Below are 4,738 nucleotides of genomic sequence, written 5' to 3'. Positions count from 1 at the left end.
CGGCCGCAGACGACGTCGACCGGAAGTCCCGCCGCTTAAAGAGCAAGTACCGTTTTTTACCAGCAGGCCAAAGCTCGACTGTCTGGGCGGGGCGAGGAGATAAGGGGCGGGGTCAGGAGGGATGTTGACACGACTCCTGGAAAACAGTAGTTGCCATGAGCAACGGCTAATACTCCAGCCAATGGAGGTACCGATCCTCCTCTACCTCGATCTTGGTAATTCATAGGTCCACTCGAGGGCGTTTAAAGAGGAAGGAGGAAAATTCGTTCAGCAAACGTTTGCTGAGGGCTTACACAGTGCGGGGAGGAATCCAGACACCGGAGATGCTGTGGTCGTGGTTCCTTCGCTCCTGGTGCTTACATTCTAATGGGGTTAGAAAGATAAACAATTGAATAAGGTAATTTCAGAGAGTAATAAGAAAGTATGGAGCCGAAACCGGTTTGGCTCAGTGGATAGAGTGTCAGCCTGCGGAATGAAAGGTCCCAGGTTCGATTCCGGTCAAGGGCATGTACCTTGGTTGCGGGCACATCCCCAGTGAGGGGTGTGCAGGAGGCAGCTGGTCGATGTTTCTAACTCTCTATCCTTCTCCCTTCCTCTCTGTAAAAAATCAGTAAAATATATTTAAAAAAAAAAAAGAAAGTATGGAAAAGAAAAGCGGATGGTAGGGTACAGTGATGAGATGGCAGCGGAGGGATGTGGGAGGGAGATGAGAATGGTCAGGGCATACTTCTCGGAGGAGGTGATGTTTGAGCTGAGCCAGCCCCCCACCCGAAGACAAAGACCTGGAGAGTTTTCCATGCAGAGAAAACAGCCACTCCAATTTGGAGTGTGGACGGAACTTAAAACAGAAATGATCTTGAGTGTTACTCTAGTTCAGCGATTTTCAACCTGTGTGCCACAAGAATTTTTTTAAACATGCATATTCCCTATTGTTTTTCTTTAAGAGAGAGAGAGAGAGAGAGAGAGAGAGAGAGAGAGAGAGAGAGAGAGAGAGAGAGAGAAGAAAAAAGACTTTTTAAAAAAATGGAGGAAAACCAGCATTCAGGGGCACAGCATTACTTAGCCCTGAGCTTGACACTGCACTGCTGAGTGATGCTGACAGGGGGCTGATGACTCAAATACCATTCTGTCACAATAATCATATAGGAGCACCATCCTATTGGGATGCCTGCTACGTATGTGGCATCTTTCTTCAAAAAATCCAAAGCACATTGCAAAAATGTAACTAATGCTTATGCTAAGTAGTAGGTAGCTTTATTAGCACCATCTTGCAGATGAAGAAACTGTAGCAAGTTTATTTCTGTCAAGAACCAGTCAGTTATAAGCCTTAGAAATTATTTATTTTAGCAGAAATTTTTAAAAAATATTCTTATTGATTTTTCAGAGGGAGAGGAAGGGGGGGGGGGGAGAGAGAGAGATATCAATTGGCTACATCCTGCATTCCATCTACTAGAAATTGAGCCTGCAACCTGGGCATGTGCCCTGATTAGGAATCTGTGCATAGGATGACACTCAACCAACTGAGCCACAACTGCAGGGCAAACCTGGGAAATTTTTAAATGTTGGCACACTGGCCTGGAGGACAAGAGGGTTACTAAACAGCATATAAAGCATTTTCCATTTGTTATTCGGATGTGGGTACATGTGTGTGCATGCATGCATAAGTGTGTGTGTGTGTGTGTGTGTGTGTGTACTAAATAAAGACAGCCTTCAACATGCTGTGAAGGAATCAGTCTGGATTTCAGTCCTGCCTCTGTCCTTTGCTGATTATGTGACCACGAGCAAGTCACTAACCTCCTAGCTGATTCATCCCAGTGGGAAAATAGTATTACCTGCTGCCTATATCACCTTGTTTGTTTGAGTTGAGAGCCTGCTGTTTACCAAGCTCTGTGCTTGTGCTTTTCATGCATCATCTCATTTAATGTTCACATTAACAACCCCATTGGTAAAGGCTATTTTTATGGAAACTGAGAAACAGATTAATTTACCCAAGGTCACATGACTCTTAAGCGGTGATTCAATCTAAGTCAGTCTGACTTTGAGACCCATCTTTGAACTAATCTGCTTTACTTCTGTGATAAATATGAAGGCCCTTTAAAAACTCCAAAGCATCCCACAGGCACTAGTTTTATCTGCTAACCCACACATGGGAGGTACTCAGTGTTTCATATATGAGTAAACTAGGCTGGCTGATCAGAGATTAGTAGGATGTATTTGGAAGAAATAATCCTTTTAATATCAAACTTCTCTGAACTAACAAATCTGAAAGCCGAAATCATCAGAATAACCATAATCTAACCTATAATTATTGCTATTCATAATTCATATTCATCAGCTCATCGTTTACATTTATAATCAGAACAGTGCTGAATGATGTTCAAGATATGCCCTGAGGAAGGCCTGCAAGGATCTGAAATGCCTTCCTTAAAGAAACAACTGTTCTAGCTAATGTCGGTGTTAGAATGTCGTATTAAATGCAGGATTCTTATCAGTTGGCCTTGGACCCAAGTGATCACCCATGGTGTAGACATCCTACTAAAATTAAGGCACAGAGATAGGCTTTCTAAAGGATTAAAAACAAAAACAACCAAGACCAAAGAACAAACATTAATAACAAAGTGAAAAGCAGCTAACACACATGCACAGGGGGCCAGTCAATGGTGGTCCCATCACCTAACCCACCTCCCACATACTCACACCTACTTCCTTACACAGAATTCATTCTCTGAAGGGTTAAGCAGATGGGACCAGTTTCTGGGGCACCATTTCACTAACAAAGACAACACACTTCTAAGGTCTGTAGATGAAATAGACAATCCAGTGTGCACACACTATCTATCTTTCTCTTTCCTCATATAGAGAATTGCAGCATTTTTCAAAGCCATCAATCTAATGAAATCAACAAAAATACTGGGTAAGGAAGAGCAGAGAAGGAGTGAATAAAGCAGAGGATTTTTAGAGTAGTGAAAATACCCCATAATATGATATATGTCATTATACTTTTGCCCAAACCCACAGAATGTATAATTCCAAGAATGAATCCTAATGTAAACTGTAGTCTCTGAGTGATAATCCTGTGTCAATGTAGGTTTATCAGTCGTTAATAGAGGTACCACGGTTGGAGGATGTTGATAATGGTGGAGGTTGTGTTTGTTGGGAGATAGGAGGTAGGTGGGAAATTTATATACATACCTTCTTCTTAATTTTCCTGTGGACCTAAAATTACTCTTAAAAAATATAGTCTTTTTAAAAAACAAAATGCTTGGGAAAGACAGCTTCTACTGCCGAGTAAAGCCACATAGAAATCAGGAGGGACCGAAGAGCCCAGAGGGACATGAGGAAGTTCTGCAGAGAGGGGTCAGCTAGGTGCCGTCTCCTGCTGGTCTTCCTCACTCAGTCCGTGCCTCTTCTCCACACACTGCCCAGAGCGGCCCCGGAGGAAGGATGCCACGCTGCCCTAGAATATTTTAGTGGACAATAAACGCTCAGCTCAGCCAGCTTGCCTGCCTCCCTGACAGCGATTAGAGGCATTTATTCCCGGTGTACCGACATCCTGTCATTCTGGATGGATAGCCTGTCCTCTCAGCCCACATATGCTATTCGGAGCCTGTGATCAGGCTAATTATTCAGTGCTGAGCGACATATTCCCAGCAGCCTCTGACTCCACAGCCCTCTGCCCAGGAAGGCCTTTGGGAAAAAGCCACTACCTAGAGAGCATAATTTGGAAGATTTAGCCTCCCAATGGAAGCTTTTCGAACTGGTTCATCCTAGCACACTTAGATATTTACTTCTCTGGCATCAAGTTTGCGAATAAATTTTAAAAACCCAGCTTCCCACAATAGGGGAATTATAAAATTATGGCTTATCCATAAGAGGGGATATTTTTTAGTTGTGGCTAAGGCAGAGGTGGCTCTAGGCTGAGCTTGCTTCTTAGGACAGCTTTGGACATGGCAGAGGCCACCGATTCCATACCTGCGTCCTTCCCGGGCCACGTGGAAGGGCTGGAAAGATTGGAAGCTTGCAGCCACTTCCCATTCAGCCACGAAATAAGGAGTTTGGCCCTCTGGTCTCCTCCTTCCTTTCGTCTGGCAGAGGCCTTTTAGATACCCTCGTCTATGGCAGCACTTTCTCATCGCAGGTGGGAACGATCTTCCTGCCCATCGAGTTGAGCATCACATTTCCCCTTTGATACTGTACCATTTCCACTGTAGGTGCCACATCCTTCTGATTGCACATAAAACATTCCCCGTCGTTGGCTTCATGCATGTTTTATGAGAACAGCTGGGTGTGAGTATTTACATAAGCCACTAGGATCACATCTCTTTGATTTTCCTCTTCTGTCCTGTCTTGTATTAAAAGGTGGGGGGGGGAGGGGAAAGATGCGCTATGCCATAGTTCCCCTGTAGTGCCCTTTGCTTCCTAAGCTCTTCATACAAATAGCCAAGTCTTCTAGGAAATGGAAAAGGTTGCCTGGGTTTCATCAGTCAGCAGCCTGACACTCATTTCGGATTTACTGATGAAACAGGACTCCTTCCCGTGTAATGGCAGCTTTCCTACATATGTCAACGCAGCCTGGGCATCAGCAGTTGCCTGTTGGAACTCCTTCCACGGTGGCGGACATGGTCACGCCTTAATCCCTTTTTGTCTCAAATGGAACAGCTCCCACCCTCTTTCTGCCTTAAATGTCAAGCTCTTCTAAGGGATCTTTCTACTGTAGTCAGAAGGATGTGTCTAGAAA

This window comes from Pipistrellus hanaki, assembly GCF_964339955.1.
Source record: "Pipistrellus hanaki genome assembly, chromosome: 17".
NCBI classification, from domain to species: domain Eukaryota; kingdom Metazoa; phylum Chordata; class Mammalia; order Chiroptera; family Vespertilionidae; genus Pipistrellus; species Pipistrellus hanaki.
This window is presented reverse-complemented; position numbering follows the sequence as displayed.